Source organism: Phyllostomus discolor, chromosome 3, assembly GCF_004126475.2.
Source record: "Phyllostomus discolor isolate MPI-MPIP mPhyDis1 chromosome 3, mPhyDis1.pri.v3, whole genome shotgun sequence".
In the NCBI taxonomy this organism is placed as follows: domain Eukaryota; kingdom Metazoa; phylum Chordata; class Mammalia; order Chiroptera; family Phyllostomidae; genus Phyllostomus; species Phyllostomus discolor.
The window spans coordinates 196452421-196464050 of record NC_040905.2 but is presented as its reverse complement, the minus strand read 5'-3'; positions in this window follow the sequence as shown (position 1 = coordinate 196464050).

The window sequence follows — 11630 nt, the reverse complement described above, 5'->3', positions numbered from 1 at the left end:
CATGATACATACTTTCATTTATTTGTGTCTTAATTTCTTCAGTGTTGTTTAGTTTTCTGAGTATAGATCTTTTGCCTCCTTGGTTTATTCCTAGGTATTTCAGTTTTCTTGTTGCTATATCAAATGGGATTTTTTGTGTGTGATTTCTGTTTCTGATATTTCATTGTTGGTGTTCAAAAATGCCTTCAACTTCAGAATATTGACTTTGTATCTTGCTGTTTTGCCAAATTCACTTCCTAGGTCAAGTTTTTTGGTGGAGTCTATAGGGTTTTCTTTGTGTACTATTATCATCTGCAAACAATGACAGTTCTACCTCATCCTTTCCAATTTATATGCCTTTTATTTCTTCTTGTCTGATTGCTGTGGCTAGGACTTCCAATATTATCTTGAATAAAAGTGGTGAAAGTGGACATCAATTGTCTTGTTCCTGATATTACAGGGAAAGTTTTTAGTTTTTGTCTGTTGAGTATGATGTTGGCTGTAGGTTTTTCATATCTGGCCTTTATTATGTTGAGGTATGCTCCCTCTACTCCCACTTTGCTGAGCTTTTTTTATCATGAGTGGGTGCTGTACCTTATTGAATGCTTTTCCTGCATCTATTGATGTGATCATGTGATTTTTGTATTTTATTTTGTTTATGTGATGTATTATGTTTATTGATTTGCAAATATTGTACCATCCTTGCATCCCTGGGATGAATCCCACTTGATCATGGTGTATGATCTTTCTGATGTATTGCTGGATACGGTTTGCCAGTATTTTGCTGAGGATTTTAGCGTCTATGTTCCTCGGTGATATTGGCCTGTAGTCTTCTTTCTTTGTTGTGTCTTTATCTGGTTTGGGGATTAGGATAATGCTGGCCTCATCAAAAGAGTTTGGGAGTCTTCCCTCTTCTTGGATTTTTGGGAATAGTCTGTGAAGGATAGGGGTTAGCTCTTCCCTAGATGTTTTGTAAATTCTCCTGTGAGGCCAGTCCAGGGCTTTTGTGTGGGGCAGTTTTTTGCCTACTGCTTCAGCTTTGTCAGCTGTTGCTGTCTGTCCTCTCAGTCTGTTCAGGTTTTCTGTTTCTTCTGCTTTCAATCTTGGAAGATTATATTTTTCTAGAAATGTGTACACTTCACCTAGGTTTTCAGATTTCTTGGCATATAGTTCTTTATAGTCATTTCTTACAATCCTTTGTATTTTTGTGGTATCTGTTGTAATCTCTTTCATTTCTGGTTTTGTTAGTTTGGGTCCTCTCTTTTCTTCTTGATGAGTCCGCTTAAAGGCTTGTCCATTTTGTTGATCTTTTCAGAGAACCAGGTCCTGGATTTATTGATCCTTAGAATTGTTCACTTAGCCTTTATGTCATTTAATTCTTCTCTGATCTTGGTTATTTCCTTTTTCTACTTGCTCTGGGCTTTGTTTTTTGTTGTTATTCTAGTTCTTGTAGATATAGGGTAGGTTGTTTATTTGAAATGTTTCTATCATATTTAGGTAGGCCTGTATTACTATGAGCTTCCCTCTCAGGACTGCCTTTGCTGTGTCCCATAAGTTTTGGATTGTTGTGAGTTCGTTTTCATTTGTTTCCAGAAACTTTTTATTTCTTCCTTGATCTCATTCTTAACCCATTTGTTGTTTAACAGCATGCTATTCAATCTCCATGAGTTTGAGTGTTTTTGAGTTTTTTCCTTGAGGTCAGTTTCTAGTTTCAGGCCTTTATGGTCTGAGAAGATGCTTGATATGTGATAAAGAATGTGTATTTTGCTTCTTTGGGATGAAAGGTTATATATAGTTAAGTCCATTTGATCTAGGGCATTGTTCAATGCTGTAATATCCTTGTTGATATTTTGTTTGGAAGACCTATCCACTTTTGACAGTGGGGTGTTAAAATTACCTAGTATAAGTGTGTTGCTGTCTATATCTTGAAGTTCTCCAAGATTTTTCCTTACATATTTGGGTGCTCCTATGTTGGGTGCATACATGTTTATAATGTTTATGTTTTCTTGATGGATTCTTCCCTTAAGTATTATGAAGTGTCTTTCTGGGTCTCTTTTTATGGCCTTTGTTTTGAAGTCTCTTTTGTCAGATATGAGTATTGCTACCCTGCTTTTCTTTCCTGTCCCTTTGCTTGGAATATTTTTTCCAACCTTTCACTCTCAGTCTGTGTAGGTCTTTTGTTCTGAGGCAGGTCTGTTGTAGGCAGCGTGTGTGTGGGTCATGTTTTCTTATCCATTCAGCTACCCTCTGCCTTTTGATTGGAGCATTTAATCCATTTACATTTAAGATTATTATTGACAGGTACTTATTCAGTGCCATTTTGCTCCCTTTGTATGTTTGTTCCTCTGTCTCTCACTCTTTATCATCTTCTTTAAGCAGCCCCTTTAGCATCTCCTGCAGAGCTGGTTTGGAGGAGGCATATTCTTTGAGGCTTCTTTTGTCTGGGAAGCTCCTTATTTCACCTTCCATTGTAATTGAGAGCCTTGCTGGGTAAAGTAGTCTTGGTTGCAGGCCCCTGGTTTTCATTACTTGGAATGTTTGTTGCCATTCCCTTCTGGCTTGCAGCATTTCCATTGAGAAGCCAGCTACTAGCTTTATTGGGGCTCCATTGTGTGTTACTTCCTGTTTCTCCCTTGCTGCCTTTAAGATTCTCTCTTTGTCTTGGAATTTTGCCATTTTAATTATGATGTGTCTTGGAGTAGGCCTCTTTGGGTTCCTCTTGATTGGGACTTTCTGTTTCCTAGATTTGTGTGACTTTTTCTCTCATCAAATTAGGGAAGTTTTCCCTCGTTACTTTTTCAAACAGGTTTTCTATCCCTTGCTCCTCTTCTTCTCCTTCTGGTATCCTTATTATATGGATATTGTTACATTTCATGTTGTCCTACATTTCCCTTACCTTCATTCTTTCTGGGTCTCTTTTCCTTTTCTTGCTCTTTCTGGGTGTTTTTTTCCTACCTTGTCCTTCAGCTCACTGATTCAGTCCTCTGCTTCATCAAGCCTGCTTTTGGTTCCTTCTACTGTGTTCTTCGATTCAGAAATTGTATTCTTCATTTCCTCTTGGCCCTTGTTGATTGTTTCTATGTCCTTTTTTATGCTGATATAGTTTACAGTAAGTTCCTTATAGTTTCCCTGTAGTTTTTGGTAATTCACACTGAGCTCATTGGGCTTCCTTATAACCATTGTTTTGAACTCAATGTCTGATCATTGACTTGCCTCTGTTTCATTTAGTGTTCTTTCTGAGGAATCCCCCTTTTCTTTTGATTGGGGGTTGTTTCTTTGTCTCCCCATTATTTGTGAGATGCTTCTTGTTTGCTTCTGCTTTTTAAATTGATCTGTTTTGATTTTCCACCTTTGTGGAGTGAATTTCTATGGTAAGAGGCCTGTGAGATTCAGTGGTGCAGTCTCCTTGATCGCCTGAACTTGAAGCTCTTGGGATGCTTTTATGCCTTGTATGCTTGTTCTCTGGCTATAACTGAGTTTTGATTGTTGTTGGGTCTTTCTTTGGTGGGTCCTTTCCTCGGGCTGGTTGACTGAGGGTCACTCCACCCACCACGTCTTGTGGGCTGTTGTGCTGGTGCTGCCAGAACAAAACCACAAAGCCCAGGAAGCAAGCCCAACCTGCAAATATAACTCCCCCCCACAATCCCACCATCAACAGTAAATGAACCAGTATTAATAAGGGCATAACAAGATTAAGACTATTATAAGAAAGGAGAGCAGATATGAGATGACCTACTGAAAGAAAAGTGATTTTGAGAGGGTAGAGGGAGGAGCACTAATAAGAGTTGGGAGTTGGAGCAATGGAAAGAGAGAAGGTAAAATTTCCCTCATGAATAAAAAAGGGAAGGAAGAATGTGGAATGGAATATGAGAAAGGAAGCATATTAAGTAACAGAAATTAAAGTAATATAAAATAAAGTGAGAGAGAGAAAGAAAAAAGAAGGAAAAATAGTAAATAATTAATAAAAATATAGGAGCCAAATTGGAGAGAAAGATCCACCACAGTACTATGAACAACAAATGAGCTAAAATTAATATAGGTAGTATGGGAATAAAAGGGAAAAAAGAAACAAAAGAAAGCCTAAGAGATGTTTAGAGGGATGGGAAGTGATTTTGAAATGATGGAGGGAGGGGGAATACTAAGAGTGAGGAGCAAAAACCAGGCTAAGTGAGGGAAAAAGTAAAATTTGGCATGTAAGGTAAAAGAAAAAAAAAGAATAAAGAAAAATAAAAGGGCAAGATGAAAGAGAAGAAAGACAAAGAAGAAAAAAACAGGCTAAGATGGCAAAATTAAAATTTGAGATAAAAAGTGAGGAGAGGAAACCAGTAAAATCTGATATTTGAAATAGAGAATTAGTGAAGCTCTAGAAATAAAATTGAAAAAAACAGTGCAACAACAACTAACCCTCCCCACAACCGAGTAGCAAAGATTGTTACAGTGGAGAGAGAATGGGAGTATTTTAAGAGCAGGGGAAAAGGATGTGAGATGACCCTTCACAAGAAAATTGGTTTTGTTTGTCTGGACGGGGGAGAACTAGTAAGAGTGTGGAATGGAAACAAGCCATACCTAGAGAGAAAGCAAAATTTGAAATGAAAATAATGTGAGGAAAGAGGAAGGTAAAATGGGCTAAGAGGAGGGTGGGGCAAAATACGTGCTTTGACATCCACTATAATATAAAATCTAGTGGCTTAATATGTATAAACTTGCTGGACAAGGAATGAATGTTCAAGAGCTATGCAGGAAAGAAAATATTGCAAATTGTGAAGACGACCACAGTGGCTTTCATCTCAGTAGCCCCTTGTATTTACCGCTTTTTTTTATTTCTGGATCTGCCTCTGGTGATGTCAGATGTTGACCCCATCTGACCTTAGGCAGCCTGTTCAGTACTTCCAGGGATCTGCTGTCCCTGGCTGGCTCTTCCAGTGTTGTTGGGTCACTCTGCACTCAGTAGTCAGGTTTTAGCACCATTGAGGGGAGCTGATCCCTCCTACAGTGAGGGCTATTGTTTCCCCTCAGGCTGCAGCAGCTGCTGCTGCTGCTCAGAGGGGAGTGGCCTGCTGGAGCGCAATGGCTGCTGCCTATGGGGGTTGGCTCAGCCCTAGATCCCGGTGGCTACTTTCTCAGTTCTCTCCCCCAAGCCTCAGTCCTTAGTCTCTCCTCAGGCGTCACCTGCCCACTCTGCCCCTGCCTTTGCCTGAGCCCAGGGTAAGTGGCTGCAAGTGAAAATATGTGTGTTGGCCCTTTAAACGGCTCTTGCATCTCCAGGTGTCTGTCACTGCAACCTTGCCACTTTTCACTGCTGTTGTTACCTGTATACTTTTTGGGCTCTGGTGCCCTAGGCTGGGGACCCCAGCTTAGGGTTTAGACCCCATTCTTCTCAGGGGGGTCCAACCTGCCACTTAATTATCCCTCTGGCACTGCTGCCTGTGGGTGCCCAGCCAGCCCTCTGGAGTCTCCACCACACTCCTTACCAGGCAGGTTGTGCCGAAGCTGGTTCTTCTGTCGGACCAAGTTTATACAGCTCCTCTCTGGCTACTGTTCAGTTGTTTGTTGTATGTGGTTTCTCCACAACTGAGTTGTAACTCCACACTGGCCCTGGGAGGAGGTCAGTGTGACTTCCATACACTCCTCCACCATCTTCCCTCTCTCTGAATTTTGCTGTGTTTCTGATTGGAAATCCTCTGTATCTGAAGACCTAGGAAAGGTCCCCTGTAACTGGTCGGGGAGAATGTCTTTGCCACCCTGGACCCAGGAAGGGTCACTCAGGGCTGAAGAGTGCTTCAGCCTGAAGGAAAAGAGTGCGCCTCTTCCAGGGCAGCAGCGGATGCGCTGGTGCAAGAGCATGCATCCACCCGGGTGTGCTTTTTCTGGAACTCTGTCCGTGTTTTGAATTTTGCTCCGTATCTTCTCCGAAAAGGTAACTGAGGTTTCCCAGGGAAAGTTAAATCTTCACACTATGTAGGAAAGTGAATAAGGGAAAGTACAAGATATGGAAATAAAGAAGGTTGTAAAAGTTTGTCAAAGTTTTGGGAAGAAATTATATGGTGTTAGTATGGAGATGCCATCTTGGTGGATATCAGAAGGACAAGGACTCTCCTTCACACTTGGTATTTTTCTCCCTACTGATCCCTCCAGAGTTTGGCATGCTGAAGGACTGAGTGACGACACAAGGTTTCTTTGCATGAAACCACTAAGACTGGTCATTAATGGTGGTTTTGTTAAGCAAGACTTGGACTGGAATGTCACACCTGAAGGAGGCATGTCTGGGTTCTGGATGTCACCAGAAAGCCCCGAGGAGCTGGAATTGACTTGTGAAGCTAGCAAACGCCCATGAGAAAAAGCCTGGTACCTTGGGTGGTTCTGTGTTTCATGGCAGTCTTTCCAGGGAAGGAACAAAGGTTGCTTTTCTGAAAAGATGGCTAAAAAGGAAGCTGTAGGAACAATGGAAGCCTCAAAAACTTGAGGGAAACAACTGGTACAGGCGAAGCCAGATGGCAGGTGTGTGGCTCAGCTTCTGTGCCTTGAGGAGCGGACTAAAAAGTTCATCTAAAGGTTCCCTGTGCAAGTTCCAGCAAAGCAGACTTAAAGATCTCAGGTGATCCAGGCTGCTCTTGGTGTGTTTATGCAAACAGACAGACAAAATTAAAAACTGGACTCAAAATAGTCCCTTCAATGACAATGAGGGTAATCTCAGAGAGGAAAATTGTGGTTCAAGGAAAATCACAATGCTCAGCGTTGGGCATCGAACTAGTGCAGCTAACTGTCTTGAAAGTTTGTTTTAATTTAGAAGTTGAAACTGGGTTTGTAATATCACTAAAGATGTTCAGTTTACAGGCACAAAGGTCCTTGCAACTTGATGTCTTCCCAAAGACAGTCTTGCAAACTCAGAGAATGGCTTGTGTGTTGTTGTGCGAATTAACATGTGTGTTCCTCCTGTTTTCATAGGGTGTGTGCCTATGACCTCACTACCTGGGTGACTGGGTGCAATACTGGCCTCACATAAGGAGCCCATCTTCGTCATCGCCCCCTGAGACTCAAAGGTTTGGCTGAACTAAGTGGTTGGGTTGGTGAAGGGTTGGGGTGGTCTGTGGACTTCACTTTAAAACTGATTTTTCCTTTTCTGCTCTCACAGCTTGGACAGAAAGGTCCCAGAAATCTTAAGGGATGGAAATCCTAAAACATTCCCCTCAGCCCAAGCTAAGTATAGTGGGTGAAAGGGCATTGGACAGGTGTAGCATGCCTTGCATACCTCCCTCCAGATAAGCTGTTCTTTTCCTAATGTGGGACATTGAAGAACTGGTCCCTGCCTTGTCATTGCATGGTTATGGTTTAATTGTGCCTTCTAACCCTCTTGCCAAATCTGTCACCTCCAGAATATGACAAGGATGCCACCTGTCCAGAAATGCCAGCCTTTGGACATCAAGCCTGCCCCTTCCTGGTAACAGCCAAATGACCTGGATTCTGCAAGGTCCTTCCCCTCGTGGGAAGGCCACCCCCTATGCCACACACCTCCTTTTAGGAATCCCCGGACTCAAGGGTAGGGTAGGCAGGATGGCAGCCATGTCCGACTGGAAGTAGCTACAAGAAGATGAAACTTTAGCCCATGGTCCTTTATAAGAGTACAAAGGGTTTTATCTGAAAGAGGGATTGTAACAGGGTAACTCGGACAGTGTTTTAATAATATTAAAACCTGTGCCTGCATGGAGCCAGGAAGATGGGTATGACTGTAACCCATGTTGTAATGTGTGTAGGGGGGTGCTTCCTACACCTGCGAGAGCGGCTTGGAGCTGGCTTCTGCGTCATAGGGCCATGCTTGCCCAGGCTAACCATGGCAGCTGAGAAAGGCAGAAGAAACCAGCCTACTGGCAAGTGTGGTTGGTGGTGGGAGTAGTCAGAAACAGGGTTACGGAATACCCACGCGGGTGTGGGTTTTGGGGTGTTTTAAGGGGACTTTGGGATTTAATGGTGACATTTTGTTATTATTCTTAACCTGTATAGCTTTTGAATAAATAGTTCCTTTCTTTTTTACCAAACTCTGGCATTGAGAGCCACAGTTGGTAGTGGGCAAAGAAACAGGGTAAAAAAAAAAAAAAAAAAAAGAGACCCTGGGGGAGGGGGCTTGTTTCTGTAACACAGCAACCAAGGAGTTGAGGGAGAAACACTTATCCAGGCTGGTCGGAGGGGCAGAGGTGGGCAGCCAGGTGGAGAGTACACGCAGTGAGTCTTGGGAGGTGGCAGCAGCTGATTTCTCTAAAGAAACCTTACAGGCAAGAAGGGGCTGGAAAGAAGTATTCACAATTATGAAGAGCAAGGACCTACATCCAAGATGACTCTACCCAGCAAAGCTATCATTTAGAATGGGAGGGCAGACAAAGTGCTCCCCAGACAAGGTCAAGTTAAAGGAGTTCATCACCACCAAGCCCTTATGATATGAAATGTTAAAAGGTCTTATCTAAGAAAAAGAACAAAAACTATGAACAGTAAAAGGACAAATTCACAACTACCAACAACTGAACCTAAAAAAAAAAAACAAAGACAAAAACTAAGCAAACAAGTAGAATAGGGACAGAATCACAGAAATGGCAATCATATTGAGGGTTATCAGTGGGGAGGGGGAGGGAATAAGAATCATAGATGGTAGGTACAAAATAGGAGGAGGTTAAGAACAGTGTAGGAAGTGGAGAAACCAAAGAACTTATATTGTACGACCTATGGACATGAACTAATGTGGGGAAATGGGGTGGGAGGGGGTTGAAGGGGAGAACAAATAGGACAACTGTAACAGCATAATCAATAAAATACACTGAAAAATACGTACAGTAACAAGTGCTGGTGAGGGTGTGGGGAAAGTAGAACCCTCATGTATTGCGGGTAGAAATGTAAAATGGTGTGGCTACTTTGGAACACAGCTGAGCAACCTCTCAGAATGTGTACTGTAGCATCACCATGTAACCCAAAGTGGCGGACAGGATGGCTCTCCCCCAAGGGGTTTGTGTTCTCATTCACAGTCTGAACACATCCCCCTCCACAGCAAAGGGGGCTTCCACAGCCCATTAAAGCAAGGGGTTTGAGATGAGATGATCTGGGTGGGCCTAATGTAATCGCAAGAGCCACCAGTCTGGGAATGTGGGCAGCTGGAAAAGGCAGGAAACAGTGACCCCCTTGACTCCCCAGGGGGATAAAGCTCTGCTGACACCTTCATTTTATCCCGGAAGGCCCATTTCAGCTTCTGACTGCCGGAATTCTAAGATGAATTTGTGTTGTTTTAAGCCACTGGGTTGTGCTGAGTTGTTACAGGGGGACTAGGAAGCTAATACACCCAGTAGTTGCGCCCTTAGGCATCTCCCCAGGAGCAATAAGACGTGTCTACACAAAATGCGTGTGAATATTCATAGCAGCTGGAAAGGAACAGAAGGGGCAGTCACCATAAACCAGCACAAGGTTCCTCCCTGGGGTGACAAGGCTCTAAATTTGGTGGCAGTGATGGTTGCACGGCTCTGTACTTAGAGCCCTTGATCTTAAATGGTGAATTTTATGGCAAGTAATTATACCTGAACAGAGTTGTTAATTATCATTTTAGAAAAAGGTCCTATATACAGCATTCCTTTGATCCTTTTAGGCAATGCACAATTTGCCTGTTTGATTTTTTTTTTTAGGGGGCGAGGCAGGTCTAAAGATCAGTGCCCTGACCTTTCCCTCATAGAAGTCTTACATAACTCTCTCCCAGCAAGAATTCCAAGCAATCTGGACCTGACCGCCTCCTCAGAGATCTTACTGTGGAGAGGAGCTTTTTTTTTTTTTTAAAAAAAAAAAAGCATGTTGAGTATTTCAAGGAAGACAGTGCTAAGAGGGGGGAAAGAAAAAGCAGAGTTTGGAGTGTCGTGTCTGCTGTTGCTTAGGCAAGATATGGTAGTGACACCCAGCGTTTTACTGAAAGAATTAGATGGAAATCATTGGGAACCAGTCTTTTTATGTAAAAAAAATGTTTAGGAAATCAGAACAGATTTCTGTCTTTGGCTGAAGTTTTCTCAGCAAAATCAACACAATCAGAATGATGTCTATGTGTGTCCATCACCCACATGCCCAGCTGTCCTGGTCAAAAAGAAAATAAACCATGATGCTTGGCTGTGGCTGAAACACTGTTTTTGATCAAACTCTCTTTGATGTGCCCTGAATATCTTCTGGAGAGTGTATAGAGATTGGAGGGTGAGCCAGAAGCCTTAAGAGAAGGGAAGTTACTGTTTTGTAGCCTTTATACTTCAAAGGTGACCTTAGGCTTGAAAATCATAAATCCCCAATTCAAGATGGGGGAAAAAAGGATTTGTGCAATAGATGAAGTGAACTCTGACATTTCCCAAGATCGGTTTGAATCAGGTTATCTTGTCACAAAATGATTCGCTTGAGTGTTGTTTTTTAAAAAAATTATTCTAAAATAGATTTAACCAAAGTCAGCTGTGGATACCAAGGGCTCTATAGAACTCTTGATTCAGCCCTGGCTGGTGGCTCAGTGGGCTGAGCACTGGCTCACAAATCCAAGAGTCACCAGTTGGATTCCCAGTTAGGACACATGCCTGGGTTGTGGGCCAGGTCCCCAGTATGGGTGCGTGAGAGGCAACCACACATGGATGTTTCTCTTCCTCTCTCTCCCTCCCTTCCCCTCTGTCTAAAAATAAATGAATCCTTTTTTTTTTTTAAGCTTGATTTATAGGTGACCCTCCTTTTGGAATATTCTATGCCCTTCCATAAGGGGGAGAACTGCATGCAACATGGATGCTAGCAGGGGGTGGATAAATCTGGGTGAGCCGTGATTGTCTGCAAACAGGAAGCATAGGCTGCCGTGTCTTCTGAGCCTCCCTCTGGGGGAGCTTTGCCAAGAGCGCTCCCTGCTCAACATGGAGCTACCGAGAAGCTGAATCCTGTCTCCCGTCCCTGTGTGCCTACCCTGAACACACCTGCCACCATAGGCAGGCCTGGGGTTCATTCACAAGGGATAGATCCCACTTTATGGGCCAGAGAAAAGCTCAAGGACTTGGGCAGGAAGCTGCTTCAACGAGTCTCATTGTGAACACTGTTGGCAGCTGCCATGGTTCTTCCTGTAATGTGGGTTTCTGAGAAATAGTGGAACAGTCTAGCATGCTGTCACCAGCTTGTGTCTTGCTCTGGCCGATGGCATGCATTCTTCACGAAAGCCTTGGATTCCAATTCCTCTGAACAGTACGTCCTAGCTGTCTGTGAGACAAAGGGGATACTGGAGGCGGATGCACTGGCCTTGAGGGCACCTTGGTCCCACACAGAATGTTGGGGGCACACAGATGTAAGGGGGCAGCTTTATTGTCCCTGCCCCAGTGGTACAATCACTCCAACGCCCAGCACCCTCCAGAATGTAATGACTCTTAGGTGGTGAGGGACCCTTTCCTACCAGGCATGTTACTAATTCATGGCCTTATTTTTAAAGCAATAACGCAGGTTTCCTAAACCTTTCCCAGGCTTTTCTTTCGTGGCTTTGTTCCAGAAGGCAGGGCCACTTCGTCTCTTGCCTGGCTGTACACAGTGACCAGGCTTAGATGTCCTCTTTCAGATGCGGGCAGGGTGGTCAGCTGGGCCCCCGCAGCCTGCTGCTCTGGCCTCAGGCAGCCTCCTCGGGACCACCT